The 27,872-nt window shown below is 42.1% G+C and overlaps 1 long non-coding RNA gene across 2 annotated transcripts; it reads left to right on the top strand.

Moving 5' to 3' along the window:
• The first annotated feature begins 10,357 nt into the window (after window positions 1-10,357).
• Window positions 10,358-24,619, top strand: LOC133364140 (uncharacterized). Of its 2 annotated transcripts, none has more exons than XR_009757841.1 (5): window positions 10,358-10,513; window positions 15,591-15,678; window positions 21,887-21,938; window positions 22,489-22,579; window positions 24,118-24,619. It is a non-coding gene; the product is annotated as an uncharacterized LOC133364140 (long non-coding RNA). The 2 variants fall into 2 exon arrangements; XR_009757842.1 differs by lacking the exon at window positions 10,358-10,513 and adding an exon at window positions 10,853-10,926.
• Window positions 24,620-27,872: the final 3,253 nt, after the last annotated feature.

Raw genomic sequence — 27,872 nt, 5'->3', positions numbered from 1 at the left:
TCCTGGGAAGAAGATTCTTACTTCCAGGTAAATGTATATAGGATTGGTTTCTTTTAGCATTAGTCTTCCTAGAACACAATAAACTAGGGTTGGTTATTAAAGTGTAATGACGTATTTTTATTTATAATAAGCTTTTTATCTACTTGAGGATATTCTCCAGTTAGAATATCAAAGACTGATACAGATTTTGCCTCTGGCACTGTTCAGATGTGCTGGGCACATATAAAAACCCAAACCCTTTGCAGAGGCCCTGTGATCTCACTGCTACAGCCTAATAAGCTACTTTCCTGGAACACAAAAGCTTAAAGAGAGAAGCAGCCTTGGCAACAGTCCTCCTGTTCTGATATTTCCGTCTCCTGAAGGTCTGCCAAAGTTCAAGCCTGACCATCTTTCAGAGATGATATAAGAACATTGGTTGTTTTGTAAAAAACCCCCAACAACCTGAGGTTGACATTTCATGGGCTACGAATAAGCACAGGCTTATTTTAGCTGCCTATTTATTTGCTCAAACTATCTTTGAAAAATGTTCAACATGCACTATGTCGAAAGGCTAGGATGGCATATAAATGTAAGTGAGGAGCAAACTATGATCATATACCCACATGTATTTTTACTCAGGAGTCTGCCCTGTTCACATATAAAGAAGAGGAAAGAAGTGGGTAGGTTGGTGGGTTTACTTTGTGTTTTAATTGAATTTTTATCAAAAATAATTTTCCTATTAAGACCTCATTCAATATATTTTATAACTGCATCCTCAGTCATATTAGATCAGCAGGTGGGTCTGTTTTTAACATAAAATGGACTGGGGTGTATGTGAGGGGAGTTAAACTCTCCTCCCCACTCCTTCATTTGCTGTGATTTGTTGGTTTAAGACACTTTCTCTCCAGCCCTGCCCACTTCTGGTATTGGACTGGAAGAAAATTGCTTGAGGCAACAGAGGACAATGAGGTACAGTGGAGAGGGGAGGGGTTGACTCTCCTCACCAGCATGTTCTTAATTGTGTTTTTCTAAAAAGAGAAACGGAGAGAGGCCATCATGCCATCTGCTAGGAGGCTCCAAATGACAGGAATATAGTTCAGTAACAGTGTTTTACTGCAAGATTATGGTCCTATGTCAGGTTCTGTGAAACTTTGCCTCTGGCATTTGATCTGCAATGTCTCACTCACACAAGCAATTCAGTGCTTGATGCTGCCCTACCTTATGTGCATATAACAAATCATCCCTAAGAAAGCAACAAATAGGCTTGTGCTATGAAGGGATACAGCAGTAGTACCCAACACAGTGCCCTCCAGAAGTTGTTGGACTCCAAGGTCCATCAACCTGAGCCAGCACAGCCAGCAGACATCCAGCTGCATCTGGAGGGCACCAGGTTGGGCACCCCTGTGATACAGCAAATGGCTAAGCAGTGAGATGTCCAATTTATAAATAGATATGTTTTCAGATTGAAGTACAAACACTTTCAGACTTCAGAATGAAACAGCAAACTGTAAATGCAACAAACAAACCTTGCTCTGGTTGGAATGTAGTCAGATAGCTAGCCATTTTCCAGGAAGAACTGAAGGGGTAAGATGCACAGATGTGATCTAAATCCATTGGTTACCTTCAGAGGGGATTAACATCTGCTAAAAGTATTATGAATATCATGCAGGTGTTTCGATATTTGTATTTAGTATGTGCTGCAGCAACAGTCTCTGAGAAAGCATTCATGCCACAATCTGGTCATTTTATTGTTTGAATCTGTCAGGACAGTCATTTTGTTCCCCAAACTTTGTGATCCCCTTGCAATTTGTAAACTATTTAATGAAGTGAGTATATTGAGAAAGATGACAGACTTTCTAACTTTTGGAAGAGGGTAGTACATCAGAGACATTCATTTTTACTCTTGGGAGAATTTCTTAATATGTATACAACCAAAAAGTTGAATGAGATTAAATGTTGCCAGAATTCCAGTAAATTCCTGTGGGCTGGTCTGTATTTCACATAGCTTTCATTACATCGATAAACAACATACTTTGGTACCAATATTAACAGATATAAACAAATGCTTTGGTGAATTACCAAACTGAAAGTGTAATTATGGCAGACTTTGAAGAGCTTTGTCCCTTGTGTCTGTGAAGCTATTATTGCCCTCGGAGAAACCTCGCACATAGTGTAACTTGCAAACCCAGGTTGTTTCCAGTGCTTAGTTTCTTAAAAGAGGTACTGGGACTCAGGGCTTCATAGACACCGTATCACCTGACCTGGAACCCTCCTTTCCAAACAGGTATGGCCTGGCCTTGGCTACTCATGCATCCCTCTGCACATGTTTTGAGACATTAGCACTTTTTGTTTAAGTACAAATAGATGTGTGAAGATGACCTAAATGCATTCAAATTCACTGTTTGTACAGAGCCATTCATTTTTACCTATTCAGGCATTTTAATCCCTCAAACAATGAGGCGAGTGGGGATCAGTGCACTAGCTCCACCTCTGTCCCTGTCACTCTCCACTAGTCGGAGGGCTGATGTCTGAAGCTGTGGAGTTCAGAACCCCAATCTTCCAATATTCTAAATCACATGGGGGAGCATACATAAGTAGAGCAGGCTTCATGCTGCAGAAGCTCCATGAGCTAGAGGGAGCCCCCAGCTGACGAAGCATCAAGGCCACAGCTGACAAAGCGTCAAGGCGAGTTAAGCAGCAGAGCGAGAAGAGGGTAAGTAGCACCCATTTATTTCATTATTTAATTGAATTAAAACAGCTCAGAGTAATAAGGGCAGCCTAGGGTCACCCTGAGCTAGGAGCCAAATCCTGAAAGAACCTATATCTTAGGAGACAGATCCTAGGGGTAGGAAGCCTATAGAAAGCTAGTTTTCAACACCATCCTAGCAGAAAAGCTTCAGGGGACACTGTAAACAAGGCTAAATTCCAGTCAGAGAGAAGGGGAAAAAGGAAACTCCACCAATACATACAGGGAGAGAGTCAGCTCAGTCTTTCCTATAAAGGGCAGCTTTAGCCTTCCTTAAACACAACCACAAGCTCTGTTTCCCTAGGTTAAAGAAAGGTCAGGCTGTTCTAGGTGGGAAAACAAAAAACAAAAAACAAAAGACTTGCCTGGAAGTCGTAGTCCCTTGCTTAGATTAAAAGCAGCCAAAAGCTAGTCTAGTTTGTCCAGGCCAGAGTGCAAGGCACCACTTAAAACTACAGGGGAACTTGCACTGATAAAAGTGGTTGTTGTCAGCAAATAAAATAAAAATAGAGTAAAAGCTAGTTAACCTTTCTTAGTACCACTAGTCAAAGTCCTTAAACAGCCCCCCCCTCACTAAGGAAGGAAGCTTGGTTTCCTGCCTTCAAAGGAAGGAAGACTGAGATAATCCTAAGGAGTTAAGCCCCAGCTGATAGTTGAGCCATCAGCCTTGGCTGGCAGCAGTAGCTGGGAGGGATCAGCCACACATATAAATTCAGAGCACCCTAGCGAGGGAGCCTGCTCCACGAGCTAGAGGGAGCACCCAGCTGAGGAAGCGTCAAGGCCCCAGCTGAGGAAGCGTCAAGGCCCTAGCTGACAAAGCATCAAGGCGAGTTAAGCAGCAGAGCGAGTTTGGCAGCAGGGTGAGCAGGCCAGGGCCCCCCACTCTACCCATCTGTTCCCTGACCTCAACTAAACCGCAGTCCCCAACCCATTAACGTAATAAACCTTAAACAAAACTATGCAGGTAAGAAGCCAGCAGGCGTGTGGGGGCTTTCCAGTGTTTTGCACTGCCTGCAGCATGTACAACTATCTGCCTGTTGGACAGAAGTCGTGGGTGTGCTCTCGGTGCAAGGAGCTCCTGGCTCTCCGGAACAACTTCATTTCCTTGAGGCCAAGGTGGCTGACCTGGAAAAGCTGAGAGAGGCAGAGAGGTGTGTGGAGGAGGCCTTCAGGGACATTATAGCCGTGTCCCACTCCAAGGATGATAGCTCTCCTGCTATCATGGAGAACGATGGTCTCAGGGAAGGAGAGCATCCAGCTGAGGAAGAGGGAAACAATCCCTTAGAAGGGACCCATTCCCTGGGGGATGAGCAGCTATCCTCTCGTGCCGAGGATATATCTCCAGGTGGTGGAGGGATCCTTGTAGTGGGTGATTTGATCATTAGGAACATAGACAGTGGGGTGTGTGATGGGCATGCAGACCGCAAGGTGATTTGCCTGCCTGGTGCGAAGGTTGCGGATATGGCCTGTCGTTTAGATAGTTTGGTAGACAGTGCTGGGGAGGAGTCAGTGGTCGTGATGCACGTTGGCACCAATGACATGGGGAAATGCAACCGTGAGGTCCTGGAAGCAAAATTTAGGTTGCTAGGTAGGATGCTGAAAGCCAGGACCTCCAAGGTGGCTTTCTCTGAAATGCTACCGGTTCCATGCACAGGACCAGCCAGACAGGCACAGCTTTGCCGTCTCAATGCATGGATGAGATGATGGTGTCAGGAGGAGGGATTTGGATTTGTTAGGCACTGGGGAACATTTTGGGACAAGCCGGGCCTGTACAAAAGGGACGGGCTCCACTTGAGCCAGAATGGAACCAGACTGCTGGCACTTAAAATTAAAAAGGTGGCAGAGCAGCTTTTAAACTGACTGAGGGGGGAAACCCAACAGGAGCTGAGGAAGGTCCTGTTTGGAATAAACCTCCCCCCTGGGATAAAGATGAAAAAAATGATGGAATTTTAAACGGGGTAGGCCTAGAAGTAGGCATTGTGAGAGCGGGGGCACAGGATATCAATTCAGAAGGGCAAAATTACCACAGGCCAAACCACAAGTGCCAAAGACACTTGAAGAGAGACACTGCTTACAAGTGCCTGTACGCTAATGCTAGGAGCCTCCGAACCAAGATGGGAGAACTGGAGTGCTTGGTCTTAGAGAAGAGCATTGATATAGTGAGCATAACCGAGACCTGGTGGAATGGAGAAAACCAGTGGGATACGGTTATCCCTGGATATAAACTATATCGGAAGGACAGGGAAGGACGTATTGGTGGCGGAGTCGCTCTATACGTGAAAGAACGCATTGAATCCAGCAAGCTCAAAATCCCCAAAAAGGCAGACTCCTCCACAGAATCGTTGTGGGTGGTGATACCATGCCCCAGGAGAGATTTAATACTGGGAACGATCTATCGTCCCCCTGATCAAAATGCCCAGGGAGACCTTGAGATGAGATATGAAATTGAGGAAGCATCCAAACTAGGAAATGTGGTAGTAATGGGTGACTTCAACTACCCGGACATAGACTGGCCGCATATGTGTTCCAGTCATGACAAAGAAGCAAAATTTCTAGATATTCTAAATGACTATGCCCTAGACCAGTTGGTCATGGAACCGACCAGAGGGACGGCAACCCTGGACTTCATCCTCAGTGGGGACCGGGACCTGGTGCGAGATGTAAGTGTTGTCGAACCGATTGGGAGCAGTGACCATAGTGCTATTAAATTAAACATACATGTAAATGGCCAATTGCCAAGAAAATCCAACACAGTCACATTTGACTTCAAAAGAGGAAACTTCACAAAAATGAGGGGGTTGGTAAAAAGAAAGCTGAAAAACAAAGTCCAGAGGGTCACATCACTCGAAAATGCTTGGAAGTTGTTTAAAAACACTATATTAGAAGCTCAACTGGAGTGCATACCGCAGATCAGAAAGGTACCACCAGGGCCAAGAAGATGCCAGCATGGTTAACGAGCAAAGTCAAGGAAGCTCTTAGAGGCAAAAAGTCTTCCTTCAGAAAATGGAAGTCTTGTCCAAATGAAGAAAATAAAAAGGAACACAAACTCTGGCAAAAGAAATGCAAGAAGACAATAAGGGATGCTAAAAAAAGAATTTGAGGAGCACATTGCTAGGAACATAAAAACCACCAACAAAAAATTCTATAAATACATTCAAAGCAGGAGACCATCTAGGGAGGCGATTGGACCACATCACGCGAGTGTTGTTCGATCTACACTGGCTTCCAGTTGTTTTCCAGGCCCAATTCAAGGTGTTGGTGTTAACCTTTAAATCCCTATACGGTCTCGGCCCAGTTTATCTAAAGGAGCACCTACAACGCCACCAGTTATGCCGCCGAACAAGATTGGCCACACAAGGCCTTCTCTCAGTCCCGCCAACCAAATCAGCTAAGTTGGTGGGAACTAGAGAGAGGGCCTTTTCAGTGGCAGCCCCCACCCTCTGGAACTCCCTCCCACAAGATCTTCGGCACATCTCTTCCCTGAATATGTTCCACAAGGCCATAAAGACCTGGCTTTTTCAACAGGCTTTTGGGACTTCTGGGGAGGCTTAATGTTCTTATGTTTGAAATGCTTCCTACTCTGTATTCTGCTGTTATTATAATTTATAATTTATATTGTTATAGTGTATTTTAATGTATTGTATTTCGCTGTATTTACTATATGTACGTCGCCTAGAGTGGCCATTGGCCAGATAGGCGACACACAAATTAAAATTTATTATTATTATTATTAAGGGAGTCAAAGGTGTACTAAAAAACGATAAGGAGATTGCAGAGAAGCTAAATGAATTCTTTGCATCTGTCTTCACAGTGGAAGATATAGGGCAGATCCCTGAACCTGAACTAACATTTGCAGGAAGGGATTCTGAGGAACTGAGACAAATAGTGGTAACGAGAGAGGAAGTTCTAGGCTTAATGGACAATATAAAAACTGACAAATCACCAGGCCCGGATGGCATCCACCCAAGAGTTCTCAAAGAACTCAAATGTGAAATTGCTGATCTGCTAATTAAAATAGGTAACTTGTCCCTCGGGTCCTCCTTCGTGCCTGAGGACTGGAAAGTGGGAAATGTAACGCTAATCTTCAAAAAAGGGATCCAGAGGGGATCCCGGAAATTACAGGCCAGTTAGCTTAACTTCTGTCCCTGGAAAACTGGTAGAAAGTATTATTAAAGCTAGATTAACTAAGCACATAGAAGAACAAGCCTTGCTGAAGCAGAGCCAGCATGGCTTCTGCAAGGGAAAGTCCTGTCTCAGTAACCTATTAGAATTCTTTGAGAGTGTCAACAAGCATATAGATAGAGGTGATCCAGTGGACATAGTGTACTTAGACTTTCAAAAAGCTTTCGAGAAGGTACCTCACCAAAGACTTCTGAGGAAGCTTAGAAGTCATGGAATAAGAGGAGAGGTCTTCTTGTGGATAAGGAATTGGTTAAGAAGCAGAAAGCAGAGAGTAGGAATAAACGGACAGCTCTCCCAATGGAGGGCTGTAGAAAGTGGAGTCCCTCAAGGATCAGTATTGGGACCTGTACTTTTCAACTTGTTCATGAATGACCTAGAATTAGGAGTGAGCAGTGAAGTGGCCAAGTTTGCTGATGATACTAAATTGTTCAGGGTTGTTAAAACAAAAAGGGATTGTGAAGAGCTCCAAAAAGACCTCCCCAAACTGAGTGAATGGGCGGAAAAATGGCAAATGCAATTCAATATAAACAAGTGTAAAATTATGCATATCGGAGCAAAAAATCTTAATTTCACATATACGCTCATGGGGTCTGAACTGGCGGTGACCGACCAGGAGAGAAACCTCGGGGTTGTAGTGGACAGCACGATGAAAATGTCGACCCAGTGTGTGGCAGCTGTGAAAAAGGCAAATTCCATGCTAGGGATAATTAGGAAAGGTATTGAAAATAAAACAGCCGATATCATAATGCCGTTGTATAAATCTATGGTGCGGCCGCATTTGGAATACTGTGTACAGTTCTGGTCGCCTCATCTCAAAAAGGATATTATAGAGTTGGAAAAGGTTCAGAAGAGGGCAACCAGAATGATCAAGGGGATGGAGCGACTCCCTTACGAGGAAAGGTTGCAGCATTTGGGGCTTTTTAGTTTAGAGAAAAGGCGGGTCAGAGGAGACATGATAGAAGTGTATAAAATTATGCATGGCATTGAGAAAGTGGATAGAGAAAAGTTTTTCTCCCTCTCTCATAATACTAGAACTTGTGGACATTCAAAGAAGCTGAATGTTGGAAGATTCAGGACAGACAAAAGGAAGTACTTCTTTACTCAGCGCATAGTTAAACTATGGAATTTGCTCCCACAAGATGCAGTAATGGCCACCAGCTTGGATGGCTTTAAAAGAAGATTAGACAAATTCATGGATGACAGGGCTATCAATGGCTACTAGCTGTGATGGCTGTGCTCTGCCACCCTAGTCAGAGGCAGCATGCTTCTGAAAACCAGTTGCCGGAAGCCTCAGGAGGGGAGAGTGTTCTTGCACTCGGGTCCTGCTTGTGGGCTTCCCCCAGGCACCTGGTTGGCCACTGTGAGAATAGGATGCTGGACTAGATGGACCACTGGCCTGATCCAGCAGGGCTCTTCTTATGTTCTTAAGTTCAGCCCCAAACGTGGAGGACTGTGAGAGCTGTGATGGTAACATGAAGGAGGGGAGGATTCTGTTGGAAGTGGGTCAAGAGCAACTCCTGTTTTGTTCTTTAGTTTAAGCTCCAGAAGGAAGATAGAACTAGGGTCCTCCAGATGGATAGGCTTTGTTTACCTTTTACCTGTGATGCTCTGACTGACTTCCTTCTGTCGCTAGACTGTGACGCCTTTAGGGAAACTTACCTGCCCCTCCTCCTCTGCCCTTTCCCTTCCTTTCTCCTCAGGCTGTCCGGGAGAGAGGAGACATCCCTTTGTCTCTGCTCTCTCTCCAAGCATGGGGCTAACTCCTACCCCTGGGCATTAAGCCTCCAACTTAGTTAGAACTAGGTTTGCTTTTCTATCTACTATGTATTTCTATAAATAAAGTAGCTTTTCTTATTTTACTAAGTCTCAATTCTCAGTGATGCTGATGCAGGGTAAAAGCCTGCTTCCTTAGGCAAACGCATGCACACGCTGGCACACTCGCATTTCAACATCTGCTGTTACTCTGCTTGCTGTGGTGCTGCTTTTAAATGAAATTAAGCAACACAACTACACACAACGCAACAGATTCAAGGGAGCATGACCCTGCTCTCCCACCTCACACAAAGGAAATGCTTGAAGAGTGCTAATGAATATATTTTAAAGGCTACTACTGTCCCTTGCATTCTAAGGTTGGATCTTGGCATTCAAAGCAGGAATATTGCAAACACAAAAGGGCCACAGCTCAGAGGCAGAGCATCTGTTTTGCATGCAGAAGGTCCCAGGTTCAATCCTCGACATCTCCAGGTAGGGTTGTGAGAGACCCCTGCCTGAAACCCCAGACAGCCACTGCCAGTCAGTGTAGACAATACTGAGCTAGATGGACCATTGCCCAGTTTGAGTCAGTATAAGGCAGCTTCCAAGGATAAATCCTGATGAACTGATTCTCATTAGTTTACCATTAAACTAAAATAATGAGCAAAAAGCTGGCTCGCTATTGAAGTCATGAAGTCTGCATTTAGTCAGTCTTAAAGAAGGAGTATCAGAATGCTTAAGGATTAGACAGGAAGCTATTTTAAAAAGCCTAGAAAAGTTCACAATACTGTGCAAACAGATTCTCCGTATAGATATGCTCATTGATTTTTGAGGTTTGAGATTAGGCCCGAGAGAACAAATTTCCTCCCTAGTTCACATCTGTTCAAATCCACTGAGTGAAAATAAAGCCAAGATGTCTCCATAGCGTAGTGTAGGGTAGGGTAGACACGTTTTCTATTCCAAAGAGGAATAGCATCAGACATACGTGTATGAATAATGTATTTCTAATTTAAATGTTTGAATATGCTTGTGCAGCATCAGAAAGTCCATAATATATTCTCAATAATTATATGCAATTAAAATGGAAACCATTTACTATTTCTTCTGTAGTGTGCATATGGACTAAACAAAGGTGTTCTGTTAAAATGTCAGAATCACATAAGTAAAATATATATATATATTGTTGCGCGCCTCCCCCAATCTCCGAGCGGTGAGATTTCAGGGGGGTCCCTGTGCCCATCCAGGGTTTGGTTTCCTTTGGGAAGAAGGTCAGCGGAGACTGCGGTGTCTTTATGAAATATAGTTTATTTATGTACACACATTCCAACCTGAGCTTAGGATGGAGGGGTTCAAGGCATCAGCAGTCTAATATCCAGCTTTTCCATCTAGGTGCAGAGGCATCCTATCGCCACCATGCAGGGAGCCAGCCTCTCTGCATGCCTGCAGCCCTAGTTCTCCCGAACACACACTACCAACTACAAACACACTTCTGCCCGCCCAGAAGTGGGGGGAGAGACTCTCCTCCAGTAGAGTTTAAAATGACAAAAGGATCTTCCTAGCCCTTTCACCAGTTGCCGGGGCAATTAAACAGGCCCATTAACTACCTGGCCACTCTATTTGATTAACAAAGGAGATTCATCTGGCTAGCAGAGCCAGCCTCCCAGGCATAGGATTCCAGATCAGAGGCTGGAAAGGTGACCCACAGAAATCATCCATTCCAGCCCCCCCCCATGCTCATAACAATATATTTCCAGTGTGAACTGGCATCCACATAGCTTCCTGTTCAAGCAGCAATTACTCCTCAAAGTGTTCACCAGGATGCATCTTTCCTCTGCTGAGTACACCTGAGATCAGGTAGTGCCTATAAATTATATTCTGCAAATACTACTACACTGTTGCACTGTGTGTAGTTGTGTTGCTTAATTTCGTTTAAAAGCAGCACCACAGCGAACAGAGTAACAGCAGATGTTGAAATGCGAGTGTGCCTGCATGTGCGTGCGTTTGCCTAAGAAAGCAGGCTTTTACCCTGCATCAGCATCACTGAGACTTGAGACTTAGTAAAAGAAGAAAAGCTACTTTATTTATAGAAATACATAGTAGATAGAAAAGGCATACCTAGTTCTAACTAACTAGCTAAGTTGAAGGTGTAACGCTCAGGTGCGGGAGTTAGCCCCACGCTCTGAGAGAGAGCAGAGACAAAGGGAGTCTCCTCTCTCCGGGACAGTCAGAGGACAAAGGAGTGGAAAGGGCGGAAGGAGGAGGGGCAGGTAAGCTTCCCTAAAGGCGTCACAGTCTAGCGACAGAAGAAAGTCAGTCAGAGCATCACAGGCAAAAAGTAAACAAAGCCTATCCATCTGGAGGACCCTAGCTCTATCTTCCCTCTGGAGCTTAAACGAAAGAACAAAAGAGGAGTTGCTCTTGCCCCACTTCCAACATACACAATGAATGTGGACTTAGGCATGTTTTCTGCTTTGCATGAGCGAAAAACCAGGGACTTGTTAAGAATTCACTGTATAGTTAACAATGCATTGGTATATGTGTCTACTCAGAAGTAAGCCTCCTTGTGCTTAATGGAGCTTACTTCCAAGTAATTGAGTACAGGATGGCAGCCTAGGCTTTGGTTTAGGGTTAGCATTGGGGAAAAACAGGGTCCTTGTGCCTTTAACAGCTGTATGGCAGGCAAAAATTCAACAGGCCAATCCTTTGCTAATATGGAAATACAATTATGGGACAAGCTTCACCATAACTACTCTCTAATTTTGTGTTATGCAATGCCCCCATGGCTGCCATTTTGTGTTATGCTATGCCCCCATGGCTGCCATTTTGTGACTGGTGCCCCCAGCACTCTCTCAAAATTTGAAATGTGTCCTCTGGTCCAAAAAGGCTGGTGACCCCTGAAATTGATAATGGCAATGTGGGGAGGAAGGAAGAGAATGAATTTCACATATACATTTCAGCTAACTAGCCAAATCTTAGGGTGTAAATGACTTGTTGAATTCAGAGTCCTAGAAACAATCTGAAAACAGGACTCTCCCATATATATATTTTATCTGCCAATAGGTCTAGCTTACACCGTTCCTGCATACCTTCTCCTTCAGGAGGAAGAGAAACAGGCCTACCTTGTTCTCCCCAATGCCCATCTCTGCCCCAGCAGGGAGAGACTTTGAAAGTGAGCCTTGTGTCTTCATGTGGGGGGGGGAGGGGAGAGAAAGAATGAGTTATACCCACATACCATATATGAGGTATACCAGGCTATACCTATCACAGACTCCAGCCATGCCAACTGAAATACCTAGGTTGCCCACCCTGATTTAGACATAAAAATAACAATTGTACTATGAACTTCTAAAGCAATTTCAACGTGCACATCTCACTTTAGCAGCCATCCGATGAACACGAGGCAAATATTTGCAACATCTTATGCTTTATTTAGACCTTTCGAATAAGTAACATCTGTTCCTGCTGATGGAAAATATCCTTTTGGTCACAGAGGGATCACAGTCACATGTTATCCTGGGAAAAGCCTGTGTGTGAATCAACAGTCAGATAGACTTATCACTCTGCACCTAATAGATATATACCGAAATGAAGCCAAGGCATTCCTGTCCAAAGTGGGAGGTAACAACTTGCTCTCCAGTGGATGACAGAATCAGACAGCTTGGTGGGGCAGGGTGGGAGGGGGGGAAGAAAAGAAAAGCCTCTATAACTACTTACAGTCGGGACTGCATATACTTTTCCCCTCCCCCAACTCCATATGCAAGCATTGTTTATTAGCTCAAACTCTTCATTGTTTTATTATATATTACGGCTTTACAAATGATGATTAAAACAGATCACAAATGTGTGGGACAATGTTAGGCACTTACAGGCTAGATTTAAAACAGAGCAGGGTTTATTTATTAGATGCATCATTGGATGAGCTTTTAATCTGAGGCATCAGTAGCTCCTTACAAAGAGCAGATGGGAAGTTTTACTCTTAGTTTTCAGGATTGCATGTTTTTATTATTTTCTTCCATGTCAGCCAGGATGGGCTAAAAATGAAGGGGACAAATGACACTGTGTAGGTAGGCCTGTTATAGAAAATTTTATTTTCTATAGATTTTATTTTCTATAGATTTTATTTTCTGAGATCCTGCCTCTAATAAAGGGTTCCATGCTCAAAAAGTAATAACAAAACCTAAAATCATAACATGTGTGGTTTGGAGTGTTTTTTAACCAGCTGATCATATTTTCTCTGCTATAGTCACTGGCATGATTTGTAGCCCCTCCATGGCTACTAACAGGCGGATTTTAACAACACCCATGTCCTAATAATTCAGTAGTGCTTTGGTGATGTATGGCTAATCATACAGTAAATTAAACACAACTAACCTTGCAGTCCTGTGATTGCTGGGAGGGCATCTGAGGGATCGTAGGAAGCATCAGATCTCTCTCTCTCTCTCTGCAGAGAAAGAGCTCCACCCTGAGCTCTGAGATTGGTAGAGTCAAAGAATAGGCATGCCAGGGACAACTTGGAGGTTTCTTTGGGAAAATTAGTCCAACTTCCCTCCAAACTGGAGATTAAACTGTACCAGCTCTGGAGCTGTCTTAGCCTAAGATAAGCCTTAGGTAAGGTAAGCCTTAGCCTAATGTAAGCCTGGCTTAGCCTAAAGTAAACTTAGCCTTTTAGGCAGCCTAAAAGAACAGGTTTCCATGTATATAATCCCAGTGCTTGACTATAATTACAACATTCCAATTAGCATCTGAAGATCTGTGGCAGGATGGGACAGGTAGAAGGAAGTTCAGGTCTCACAGCACTAAATATAATGGATATGGAGAATAGGAGAGTTTTTATCTGGTTCAGTAGAGTATGAGATCATGAATGTGTCCAGAGGTGTGTAACCAGAATGGTGAGGGGTCTGGAAACAAAGTCCTAACAGGAACTGTTGAAAGAACTAGCTATGTTTAGCCTTAAGAAGAGAAGATTAAGGGGAGACATGATAGCTGTCTTTAAATATCTGAAGTGCTGCTGTGCAGAGCATAGGGATATAGGAAGCTGCCTTATATCAAATCAGATCTCCGGTCCATCTCATTCAGTGTTGTCCACACTGACTGGTAGTGACTCTAGGGTTTCAGACATGGGGCATTCCCAGTCCTACCTGGAAATGCTGGGGACTGAACCTGGGACCTTCTCTATGCAATGGAGATGCTCTTTCACTGAGCTGTGGCCCTTCCCCTAAAAGATGGGGAAAACTTGTATTCTGTTGCTCCAGAGGGACAGGACAAGAACCAATGTGTGGAAATGGCAAGGGAGCAAAATTTGGCTAAATATTAGGAGAACAATCTTAATGGTAAGAAACAGACTGCCTTAAGGGTCTGTCACAGGATGTATTTAAGCAGAGTCTGGATGTTTATCTGTCAAGGATGCTGTAGCTGCATCATGCACTGCAGATTCTGCACTGAGCAGGGATTGACAAATTACCTCCAAGGTCCCTTCCATCTCTTTGACTGTACAAATGTTATCCCATGGACTCACAGTTCTCAAAATATGTCAATAAATTCATTACAGTCAATAGACCAGGAATAAATACAATAAATAAATGCAAAATTAAAATACAGTAAATGAAAAACAGTAAAATCATACTGCACTCTACAATCTCAACAAAAAGATAAACATTCAAATGAACAAAACAATAGCTGTAGCAGTCATATAAGCGACGGTAATCTTCACAAGTAACCCTTGCAATTTCAGGTAGTAAAGTGCTCTCTTGTTCTCACTGCATTGACAGAAATTTACAAACTGTCAATGACACCCTTGGCGTTTTGTCTTTCATTAAATAGTTGACATAAAATTGAACTGACCTTCCTGGTAAATCGGTCAATAATTGACCGATTGTATGCTGCCAAACCACAGCATAAAAGCTGCAAAGCAGAAAGACATGTCCAGTGGATTCTACCTCCTGATACAGGGTGATATCCTTAAGGGAAGAGGGGTGCCTGCAAACGTGCCGCATAGCGTTTGAGAGGAAAGGACATTAAATCTGACCAAAGTAAAAGCTCTGCAGTATTTAACTACATGCAATTTCTCAAGGTAAGTAGCTAAATGAAAAGGACTAGCATACAAAGGGCAAGGTGAACAGGTTGTATGTGAGTGAGCCAGAAGATCTTGACAGGCAACATCCCAATCTTTGTTTTATTGATGCATATGCATTACCATAACCCAGTTAAAGGAGGAAAGAGTGTGACAGTCCAATAAAGGCAGCTTTTGGGACAACACATTTTGTCCAGTGACTGTGGTAATTCTCAAAATATGAAACAGGCACCTTTTGGAGGTACAGGCACTTCTTTGCTAAAGCTTGTTATATCTTACAGTGCAGCCTTCTCTGTCTGAGGCTGATGGGAATTGTAGTCCAAAACATCTGGAGGGCACCAGGTTGGCAAAGGCTGTTATAGTGGATCAACTCTAGCTCAGTGGGAAAGGATGTGTTCTGCATGGGTAATATCCCAGACTGTGTCCAGAAAAGATGGATGAGAGGACCTCAGAAAGTGGGACTATCAAGGGTCATTGCAGGAAGTGCTGCCATGAGTGTGAGTAGACAGTACTGGATTAGGTGGGCCATTGTCCAGACAGTATATAAGACAGCAGATAGCTGACAGACATAAGATAGCTTCTTATGTATCACATGTAGGTGCAATGCTGTTGTTGCCCATGTGACAGAAGTTCAATGTTTGTGTCCTTTCATGGTTTTTGTAGTGCTCTTGCAGGGGCCTGCCATGAGCCAATAGTACACACTTTCCCTTACTGCTTTTCTGGTCTCAGAATGAGAGTGATGAGACTGAATACCTTCAGCCAAGCAGTTCCTTGGCTCAATGTGCTGACCACGTCATAAGTCTTAACAGCAAAATCCTGCAGACAGTATCTTTGTATTAAGAAGTTGTATTGATTTTCCAGGGTTATATGGTAATATATGTCAGAAGATGAACTACAAATTACCATTCAAAAGGGTGGCTTTGCAATAACAAAACAATCCAGAATCAAGGTAAGTGCCAGTGTCAGTTGAGATTCGCTCCCTTCTGAATTCCTTGCCAATGCATTCTGCCAGTGCTCTTTTTCTACTTTCACATGGTGCTCATCTGATCTGACCACATAGTAATGTGTTTGTTATTAAGGGTGAGCTGTTCTGCGCTTTCTAAAGGAAGAACAGAAAACTAGTAGTAGTCATAGTTGTAATAACAATAACATATTTCAAGCATTCAAAAAGATTCATATATATTATTTTAGAAACCCTGACATGCATTAGACCACTCAAACTGAACATTACCAGATCGAGCCGTTGCATTGAGATAGCACTACGATGTGGATATAAATCGAAAGAACACATGTAATATGTGTGGATAAAGTTGAAAGAACATGTGTAATATGTTGTACAAATTATGGGTAGATAGTCCTAGAAGACTACAATGCAACAGAGTCGCACATGTATCCTCTGAGGGCATTAAAGCTTAGAGTGGCTTCTGTTGGGTTTAGAATTGGAATGTTTCCTTAACAAACACTTCATCTCCTCTGCTTTCTCAACTAAGAAGTGTGCAACAGGTTCAAAGACAGTTTTAGCCTTCTGTATAGCAATGCCCTTGGGAGGATTTTCTAGATACTTGGGGCAGAGATCCATAACAGAAATTTGCATAAAATCTGCTTATGCTTATTTATATGCATAAATGTCTTTGGGAAATTAAGATGATGGTTGCCTTATAACCAATCTCTCTTTCTTTTTCTCTCTGTACACACACACACACACACACTCATACACACACACTTTTAAAAAAGAGGAAGAGGCAGAAAATCTGGGACCTGTCCCCTTGGTGCCAGTGTAACAATACCCCTAGCCCTTGGAATGCTTCAAATTCATGTGAGGGCAGGTGTATTGTCCTTTCATTGTTTCCTTGCTATACAGTCCAAATAAAAATATATCTTGCATTGCCACATATTCCACAAAGTTGTTGCCTTGACTAAAAGAAAAAAAAAGTTTTACTCCATCGACCTCAGAAAGGTGCTGATCAGTGACCACTAAAAGAGAATAAGATAGAAGTCCAAAAAAGTGAGTATGTGCTAATGAGATGAGGCTAATAAAAAGGAGATTGTTTAAAGTAGACAGAACAGAGCTGGAAACCAGCTATCAGAGACAAGTTTGACAGCAAGCCATAAAAAGGGAATACCACGTATAGCTTTAGCAGGCATTAATGTAGCAGCCAGACTTTCCTAATGATCTATGAATAACAAAGAAAGATTGTCTTCCTGACATAGGTGAGTTACAGTTACCATTAAAGATGATAGCACAATCGGGAAGGGAAAGTGGCACAGCTCCTCAAATATGGAATACTCATCCATCCCAGCCATTATCCTCTCATAGAAATGAGATGAATATGAATTAAATGCAAGACCTCAGATTAACCTTTCCAAGGTTCAGGGTTGATACTATCACCAGCCTGACAGGGGAAAAAAAGCTATTAAAAATAGTTCCCTTCATTCATAAGATCTTATTTCTGGAAAGCAGAGGGAAATCTTGGCTCACACGTGGCTAAACACAGGCCTGTGAAACAATGTTTTCTGAATCCTTTATTGGTCCTAATGCTACTTTAAAATCAAGTGCTCTCTTATTTAATACATATGCCCAGCTGGATAGAACTTGGAGGTCACTGCTGTCCCCAGAGTCCATCAGAATGTCACAAGTAAACAAATCTTCTCTCTTTATCAGCTTGATAATATCCTTCTACATGCTTCCTCCTTGCCAACTTCCTTTGTATATATAATCACATTGTGGCTCCAGTTCTGACTCCTTTAAATGGCCTGCTATGCTGGGAAGTGTGATGTCATACGCCACTTTCGCTCAGGGGTCAAATGGGATTCCTCTGAGGCTTTCAGAGGAACTCAGTGGGACTTCCTCCTGAGCAGAGATGTGTAGGATCACACTGCTACAGAGCAATCTAAATTCTGGCTAGGGAGCAGCAGTGTAGAACAAAACAACAGAGCCACCACCCACATCTGAAGCCCTGCTGTTTGCACCAGCCAGGGCATAATGCAAGGGCAGGTTTTCAGTGATTTCAAGGTATGGGCTACTTTCACACATGGGGTTTATTGTGTCAGTTTTGCTGATCAAAATGGTAGCATGTCTGTCCTAATTTCTAAAATTCTTTCACACTGCAGTACCTGTGGTGTTAAGGAACAGTGGCTTTTTCAGCCGATATACCAGCATTTCATGCAAATGTCTTTCACAATGCTGCAATGAACTATGTCTTGTTTGTGTCCCTCACCTGTTATATACATGCACACTGTAGTTCCCCACTGTGTAGGAGGTCTAAGATCTCGCCCTGTCACCATGCTACCCCACTTCCTCTAGCATCTGTCATTATTTTGTGGGGTGTCTGGACGCAGGGGTGTGAGTGGGAAAAGGAGGAAGGGGAAGCTGTTACCTGTGCCTACACCGGAATGCTGGTACAATATTCATCAGGAAAAAAATTGACATGCGCCTGAAGGGCAGGAATGCATTGCATTGCACTGTTATGTGAGCAGCTGCAGCTTGCGCAAAACTCCTGTGATTTTACAGGTTCTCATGCTTAAAAATGGATTATTTCTGGAATCATTTATCATAGAAATGAGTGCTAAACCTCCACTAGATTCCACTACATTTTTGAAACTAGCTTTTACAATTGTGTGAAAGCTCAAATAAAATGCACAAATTACCAGGTAAGAAATCATCAGAATAACAGAATAAAGTGCAGTGTGAAAGCAGCCTTGTGGAGTGGACGAGACCGAGATCGGGCCCCTCTTTGCAAGCTGAATAGGCTTAAGATCCTGATCCATGGCAGGCCCAGCTCTGTCAGTCCCCCATCTCACCCTATTTGGGGGCATCACCAGCAGTAGCAATAGTGTTGCTTCCACCACACTTTTTGTAGTTGCAGTGGAGGCTTCTACAGCAGAGTCTTTCCCTGCCAGTGGTGAGCAGGGGAAGCTGATGGAGGACAGCAGATGGGGATGTCTGATAAATACAGGATAGATCAGAGGTTAGGATTGCAGTGTTAGTGGCTCATCCTTAGTGTAGTTTTTTTAAAACAAGTTAAGATTATTCTTGCCTTGCTGTTTTCTTACTTGGAAAAAGAGTTAATAAAGGATATTGATAATCCCTGTTGCAGTTTCTGTGCATTTTACCTATTGGGTTTCATTAAAAAAATTAAAATATCTGTAATATTTTCCCCTAGAATTTATATTCTACTGCCTTATCTATACAAACATATACACCTCATCACAGTTGACAAACATTTTACATCAGTTCTCTTTTGCTCTTCCAAATATCTTAATAGTCCAGAGTCAACTATATAGTCATATTTGTATATTTTGAACATATACATGAAAAATCAGGATGCATTTCTGCTGATACACAAAAAGGCACAGAATGGAGCTAACTTGTTTTGAGGTATTTAAACAAGACTTTTTTCAAAAAAAAGCAAAGCGGAGATCTCTGTAAAACCCCCAGCTTTTAAAAAGTTTTATTGTTAAATCAGCCATTGTTTTTGGCCAATAAAATGGAAAATGTGTGCTCTTATAGGTTTATAAAAAGGCAAACTATAGTTGCATGAAAAATAACTTTCACCGATTGAGTACAGGTGGAGACTTGTTTAAACTCCTGACATAAAGGCTTAGTATGTATGACTGAAAAAGGTAACATGGCACAATAAAAAGTCTTCCTTTCTTCAGTCATCAATCCACCGGGTATTCCATGTCAAATAAACACTGCAACAATTTACAGTAAAAGTACACAGTGGAAGTGCCAACGTTAACACTTCTTAGGATTGGAGAGCATCCAGATTTTTCAAGCCAATATTTAACACGGACTGCAATGTCTTTTCCATTGGAAGTGTCAGCTGCAACATGCTTTGCTATATTTGGCAACACGCGCATGTGAAGCACAGAGTCCAGCGTGCATGATGTTCATTTTTATTTCAACCATGATAAATTGTGGTTCATTTGTTTAAGTGCACATGGCAGTTTTAGTGTTCCTACTATAAATTTTGGCTAACTTCTATTGACATGCTGTATTAAACTTAAGAAAAACAAATTACACTTCAGCCATTTTAATTGACTAAATGTGTCAAAAACACAATAAGTATAACATTAGAGGTCAAGGCTTCAGACTGCACTATAATGGGTGTTGTGGCAAGAGTCCAGGTCCCCCACCCCCTGCTTTTGGTACATTTCATTTTTCACAAACGTTTAGCAAAAGGCAAGCATTTAACATTCTTGGGTACTTTAGGTTTAATACTAGAATTCTCTTGTGGGCTGTAATCAGGGTTGTTTGAAGTTTTCTTCTTATTTAAAGTGCTAGTCCTGATGATTATTTATGGCCACCTGTAAATAAACTGTACAAAGAGATATTGGCATTTGGAGGAATGAAATAATGATTTATGCTGCACAATGCCACTAAAAGCAGAAAGCATGTTTAGAAGACATCTTCCTTTGCTAAATAGATGAGCAATACCATAGTTCTGAGCCAGAAAAATCTTGGCAATGCTTCATTCCTGGGAGACTTTACTGGAGTCTGTCAGATTTGACTCACGTCTTTTATATTAAGTGCCTGACACACATCTTCCAGATTTTTTAACCTGATTTGTATAGAGCAGTTTTTGTCAGCCTGGTTCCCTCCAGCTGTTTTGGACTACAACTCCCATCAGTCCCAGCCAGCACTGGTTGAGGCTGATGGGAGTTGTAGTCCTAAACATCTGGAGGGCACAAGATAGCAAAGGCTGGTATATGGTAACATGTGAAAATGAAGTCAGACTTTTACAGTAATCTGGCATCAGAATGAGAAACTTTTAATAATTCTTTTCACATTTATATAGCGCTTCAGTGTTTAAAGCAATTCTGACACATTGTCTCAGCAGTCCTGACAAAGCTGTTAGATAGGGCAGTGTTATTGTTCCTGCATTGCAGATTGGTGTCTAAGGCTGTCTGGTTAAAGCCACCCAATGACTTCATGGCAGAGGAGGAGAGATTAAACAAGAGATTTCTTGGATCACAGCATAGTTTCTTAGCCACAATGCTATCCTAATTCTTTTGCTCATGAAATCACCACTCTCATTCATGAAAATACATGCTTTTTCCTTTTTATGAAAAAATACATCCTGCTTCACATGCTCAGTACACTGGCATGAACTGTAAAAGATTGCATTATTTTCTTCTGATTCCTTTGAAGTCAATGGGCTTATTGCCATTCACTTTGACAGAAGCAGGATTTCACCTTGCCCTCATAAAGCATCATGGAGCTTTGTATGATAAGATCTGAGCAAAACATTTGCTCAGTACCATTGAGATATGTGGTTAAAAGGCACAATAACCATTATCTATAGTCTGTCTTCCTGCTGACAGGCAATTCCTGCCAAAGCTTGCAAATTGACTGGGAAAACACAGTGGTCTCAGCAAGAAGTTTCTAGTGATGCTTTACAAAAATCCATCTACTACTTCTGGGGAAAAAATTGTGTAGGCTGATAGTTCATACACCCTTCTAGGAAAACCCTTTGTGTAACAGGTTCCCCTCAGCTCACTGTGGCTGAGGTAGTACATGACCCCATCCACGCCATGCTGGAGACTGAAGAACCCTGGGAACTGTAGTTTTTCAAGGGTGCTGGAAATTGTTGGTCTGTGAGGTCAGCACCCTTAACAAACTACCATTCCCAGGATTCTTTGAGGGAAGCCATGACTGTTAAAGTGGTATAAGAGTGCTTGAAATGTATGGTGTGGATGTGACCCAAGCATCAAAAATATGAGTGTGCCATCATAACAGGCTCACCACTGGCATATTGTCCATCTGTGTGCACTCATAGAAAATAACAACTAATATGATTACAGGGTTGGAACATCTTGGAGTTGAAAGAAAGGCTTCAGGGGTTTGAGAGCTTTCGGTTACAAAAATGATTTCCATCACTTTTTTTCTGTGAACATATGAGGATTGAAGCTTGTCACAGTTTGCTTGTGAGCTTTTCAGGGACAGCTGGTGAGGCAAACTGGAGACAGAATGTTTAACTGGATGAATCCAGCAAGCTCATTCTTGTGTCCTTATCTCCAGACAAAAAGATTCCACGGCTTCCCCGGGAAATTTGTTCCATAGTCCAATTGTTCGTATAGATAGGATGTGTGTCCTTTTGTGCTGCAACTTGCTGATAAGCTTTGCCTTTAAATTGTGAAATATTTCCTTTCAGGTCAGAACAACACATCTGATCCTCTTTACTTGTCAGACCACTGCTGCAACAGGTATGAACATCCAAAATCAAAATCTCTTAACATTTCCTGCTGTTGTTAAATGGGCGTGATGTTCCACTTAAAGACTCTAAAATATGACAGATAAAGCCCAGTGATACATAGTTTATGATGGACCAATTTGAAGTGACAGATTCTTTGTACTTAGCTGAAGTGTTTGATGCTTACCTATGGAGAATACCAGATATGAAGGGGTATTTAGAAATGCTCAGGGGGCTTTTTGGAGCCATATTGCCTACTTAGTCATTAACTCGAAAGATAAACTGGACCACTGTTAGGCTGAGGGGATTAATATTGGTGTCTCTCCTCTCAGCGTCTTGTTAAATGGAGTTTACAGTTGCTGCAATCTCGCCTGACGTTCATGGGATAAGCAGGGCTTGAAATCCCAAAGCTCTGGAAATATTCATGGAAGATCCTTCCAGTTTTATACTGCTTATTATTTATTGCTTTATTGCTGCAGTTTGTGGTGATGCTTTTATGCTGGTTGTTACGTGCTTTAAAATGTTCCTTAGCTTTGCATTTTGTTATTTGAAAAATTGGGCAGAGCCATCCAAAAGGGCAGATGGAGAGAGAACAGGAAGTAGAAGAAACGTCATTAGTGATGCATTGCTGGGGTCATGCTAGCAGGGTGGAAGGTGAGTAGACTTATTTTTTCCTTTTTTTTATTTGATGAGAAACAGTTTCTCAAAATCCCATTGATTTTTATGAGAGGGAAATAAACTACATCAGCTCCAGGGATGGCGTAATTTGTCTTTCTTTTTGAGGGTGTCAGGGGAATGGAAGGGCTGTGGATCTTGCACAGGGGTGTAGTTGTCCAGGATTGTGGAGGGTCATTGACCCCTTACTGTTTTGCTGGGTTTCAGCTGGGTCCCTATGTCTCCAGCATCTTATGAGCCAATCAGTATGAGGAGAATGTGTTAATCAATGAGAAGTGTCTTCTAACATGATTCAGTGTCTTTTTGTGCTGATTGGACCCAATCAGACTGAAAGGAGGTGAATCAGCCATTGCGAAGATTCTTATCAGTAGTTAACACACTCCCCTTTCATGCTGATTGGCTCCGAGGGATGTCTGTTATTGTGGGAGAAGGTATGCGCGGGAAGGACTGAGGGGGTGCGTGGACTCGGAGACACAGCCGGTTTGACAGGAGATGAAGGAAAGTGGAAAAAGAGGTAGGTGAGGGGAGACTTTGGGCTGAAGAAGGGCTCATGGCTGCTGGATGGGGAAGTATGTGTGTGGGGACAGCAGCATTACAAAACTCTCTCTCTCTCTGCTTGCACATCCTCCAGTTTGCACATCCTCCATCTCATTTTCTCTCCATCCTCTCTCTCTCTGCTTTGCACATCCTCCATCTCATTTTCAACCCAGCAGCACAAAAAAGGGGGGGGAGGGGAAAGATGTGTGGTTTTGTTCCAGCCCAATGCCAGGAGTGGAAGAGAAGGGAAAGAGAACAAAAGCACGTTTGGGCATGCTGATGGTCAAGGATGATGGGAGTTGGAAACTAACATATGGAAGGCCGCTGATTCCCCAACCTGGAGTTAAAACAATTTAAAAAACCAGGGAGAATAAAAAGGAATTTGTCTAGAGCTAAAAAAAAAAACAGTGCAGATATCAGGATAATTTCTCAGGGGCTACGTATTCCATGGAGCACCTCTGGTCCCCTCCACACTGGTGTTCTATTGCGGGTTCTATTCTGGAACATGTCCTTGATGCAATGCTACTGCATTGGTGGTGGATTTATTTTGCTTTAGTTTGTATTGCGATGCTTCCAAAGTACTATCATATGATTGCTCTCCAAAGGGTCTATAGTGCAACAAAAGAGGGACAAAAATAAAGCAGAATGTGAAGGGATGCACTAACTCACTGGAAATGAAGCAGTGTGATCGCTCCAAAAGTTTTGCAGGAGCGAACAGTATTAATAGTGGGATCGCATGTGACTGCACATATAATCATGTATGTGCAAAAAAAAAAAGGATGTCTGGATGGCCCTGAAGATAGCCCTCTGATCAGTCAAGACCCTTCTCATCTCAAATGGTATAGAGACCTTGTAGACCTACCATGGAAATTGTTTTGAGATAAAGAATGCTGTTTATTCAGCTTAGGCCACAGAGATGATGGTGGTACTGGAAAGATAGTAATCCAGATGTATTAATGTTTCTTTTCTACATTTGGCAGATGTTCAATGATGGAAATACACTGTATTTGAAACCTTTTATATCTGTGGCAGACTGAGACAAATTGCTTCCCTTAAATCTGGACTTGAAGATCAACATTGGTTTTGAAAAGTTCAAGAAATGCAATTTCACTTTAAAGTCAATATTAATTTATAAGCTGTTGTAGAATACGGAAATAATCTCTTGGGAAACATGCACAAACTTTGGCTATTTCTTATTAATAGTCTGTTTTCAGCATTGACTTAACATCCAAAGTTACCTTTATGGAACTTGATTGCAATTTATTTTTTTAAAAACGGTATATACGTACTGAGAAAGCCACTCTGAATTTGTCATTGTAATGCCTGTGATCCCATTATTATAATTATTTGAGTCAAATGATTAACTGACTGAACAAGTGCCATTTCCATTCATAATCTAAAAGAATACTAGTTATTCATTTGCTCCACTGCTGCTTCACTCTCTTTCGTAGATAATAATATAACTACTTTCAAATGGACTCGTATAGGAATGAAAATATGCACAACATTCTGGGAAGCAGCATTAAAACACAAGATTACCAGGACAATCCCATGCATGTCTGTTTACTCAGAAGTAAGTCACACTGAGTTCAATGAGACTTATTCCCAGAAAAGTGTGTAAAGGATTGCAGCTAACAGAAGTATACTGTTGATATAGTTTTCTGAACACAGGCATGATCTATCTAGACTATGTTCAATAGTAAACTAATCTGAAGATGATTACAGATATGAGTCACATTTTCAAAATAGCATAAAGGCCATTTTTTCCTGCCAGGAGAGCCTATTTTTATCAGGTCTGGTGGGATTTAAATGGTTAAATCAATAACTATAAAGCCAGTGGAACAGTAGTGGGGTGGGGTGGGGTGGGGTGGGGGCACTTACCTGACATTTTGGCAGGTGAGTCACTGCTGCTTACTGGGAGGGAGAGGGGCAGGGGCATGGTGGTGGGAAGGGCAGTGTGGTGCAACTGCATGAGAAGGAGCATCAGATGGCTCAGATGCTGCATTCACACCATGACGACTTTGCTGCTGCCTCACCCTTCCTCTTCCAAATTGGCAACAGTGATTCACTTGCTGTGAATTCAGGTTATTGCCTCTGCTCCACCACATTGTCTGTTACTGCCTAGGAATAGAGCCACAAGGTAAGAACCTAGGACTCATGACAAAGATCTTAAAATGGTGTACAGTGATCTGGAGATTTCCAAATGCCAATGTTAATGCTTTTAGGCTGCCTTCTCCCATATGAATCTACCCATACTTTAATATCATTCTTGGTGGCCCTTGTGCAGGTCCCCTCATTGTTTGAAATATAATGCTAGGGATGTGCATTTACCCAGGGCAGAGCCTTCTCAACAGTGGCACCAAGGCTCTGGAACTCATTCTTCCCTTTTCCTGTTTTTTTTTTTTTTTTTAGCAAAACAGCATTTGAAACTTTGAATTTGAAGGACTCCTTTTCTTTACCTGTTTTTGTGCATGTTTGTTTATATTATTTGACTATTGCTTACCATTGGTGATTGGTTGATCGTTTTGTGAATTATTTTTTTAACTGTTGCGTTAATATTTATTTTGGTTTTTTACATTAGTCAGCTGTCTTGTAGATCCATTTGGCAATTCCTCCAGGAAACAATCCAGGCTTTCACTTCCATATAGTCACTTACATAAATGAGTAGGATGTGAAAAGGAAGAAGTAATTCTCAAAGGAATTTCTTCTGTGGCTAGCGACAGGAAGCCAAGTATTTCAATCTAATTTCCTTTTCTGAGCTTCCTATATGCAGCTATTGCTTTTCCGACATAGCTTTCATTTTGCTGCAAGGAACAATGAAGTGCCTTTCTATCTATTGAATTCCCCTCTCCTCCCAAAAAGCAGAAACACGTTCACCATATTGAAGATCAGAACCTTGGCTTTCAGCATGTAAGGCTGCTTCACATTTTCTGTGTGTGCATAAAAGGACTGCATGTTCACACAACAAAACAGATATCTTCCACTGCTTGTATAATATAAAGACATGGGCCCCAAAGCTGGGATTAGTTAACAGTTCATTACCACATAAAGGTATGCAGGGAGGGGTGGATGATTTGGGGATTGCTTAAGATGGCAGAGGCACCAGCCAGGAATCTCCCGGCTGCCTGCCAAGCCAGCCTCTCTGCCCACTGTGACCGCTCCAGGCCCCACAACCCGCCTACCCTGACCATGGTGATCAAAGCCATGAAGGTCCTCAATGGAAGCAAGGGGGTCTCGGCTGTCACCATCAAGCACCCTACAGGAAGCCTGTTGTCAATCAGAAAGGTAGGACTTTTTTTTTTTTTTACAAAATAAGTATATATAACAACAACAATGTAATCTAGTATTGCCCTTGTAAAATTTGATTTCACTTCTGAGGTTTGGAATTCAACAAATTCAATGCTTCAAGCTCAAATACAATCATTTGCTGTTTCTGCACTTGCTAGAGTTCACCTTGCAAAATATGACACAAAAGCCTGAAAAGTGTTTTGAGAATAGAAGGCTCGTGGTTTATTAGTTCAATATCACCATCACCAATATGGTGTCACTGGTTCCCAGGTATTGGAGCATCTTAAACTCATTAGCACAGAACAACGTTGAAATGTTCCATGAAATTTGTGACTGACTTGGTGTGTGAAAATTCATCTTTCTGGGGAAAAAATAGACAAAGGTCATATTAAAGATGTGAAAGAGAAGGTTGAATTGCAGTGATTTAAGATATGCAGAGGATCTATTCTCCTGGCTACTGAAGAGGCCAAACCAAACCATAAACTTGACAATACTTAACCTTACTCCCTTCAACTCTTTGATAATTATATTTGTGTGAGAAATACCCAAAACACCCTGTGGGATTACGATCTTGGAAGTTTCATTGATAAACTAGGTGCCAATACCAGGGCTGGCATAAAATATCTTGTTTAGGTTGTAAAAATATATTAGCCTGTCATGTTATCTTCATAAATTTCTCTGGCACATAAGGCAAGTAAGGCCGCCTAGATCCCAAGACTCATTACCACTTCTGTTCACTAGGACCATTCATTAGCTGCTTTGTCTCATAGTGCAGGCTGAGTTTGGAAAGTGATTCTGTAAGGGTAGATAATGAGTGAGTTATTAGCTGAGATGGACAAACTTGTTTCCAAGCACTCTTGAGAAGTTCCTCTACACTGCAAAGCAATAGTAGTGTGTTTTTAGTGTGATGCCAAGAATGTCACAATGGAGCCAGATGGGTATTCCTTTACTCAGCCCCATGCTCTCATTCTTCTATTGTATGTTATTTATGAACTTGCGGACGTTTCTGTAAGTTCAGCAAATTTGGATCACATTTCATAACATTAACATTTCTCTTAATGGTAGAGCTTTCTAGTTACCTTTAAGAGACCTACACTCGACAATTGCATTGTTCTGGTTCTTCTGAGAATTTTCACATGGCCAATGTAAAATAGGTTCTCATTACATCCAAATCTCTAGCCCAGATTTACCACCCACGCTTTTAGAGAAACACAGATTAGCCAAGAGTACTAACAGGATAATCAACACTACAATATAGCAGGCTGGCCAGCAGCTTGGCATTTTTACAAGAATTTCTAAAACATCATCCAGTGACAATAGTTGTTGAGGCAGTTGTTTGACTATGTAATAATTACTGATTTTGAGTCTACATGCTGGAAAGATGGCAGATGTTACACTCAAGAAAAAAGCATTTGATGGAGGAGACTGTTCATGGCAACCCGGAGAT

Source organism: Rhineura floridana, chromosome 9, assembly GCF_030035675.1.
Source record: "Rhineura floridana isolate rRhiFlo1 chromosome 9, rRhiFlo1.hap2, whole genome shotgun sequence".
In the NCBI taxonomy this organism is placed as follows: Eukaryota; Metazoa; Chordata; class Lepidosauria; order Squamata; family Rhineuridae; genus Rhineura; species Rhineura floridana.
The sequence above is the reverse complement of the archived record's forward strand: the minus strand, read 5'-3'. Positions and strand labels throughout refer to the sequence as shown.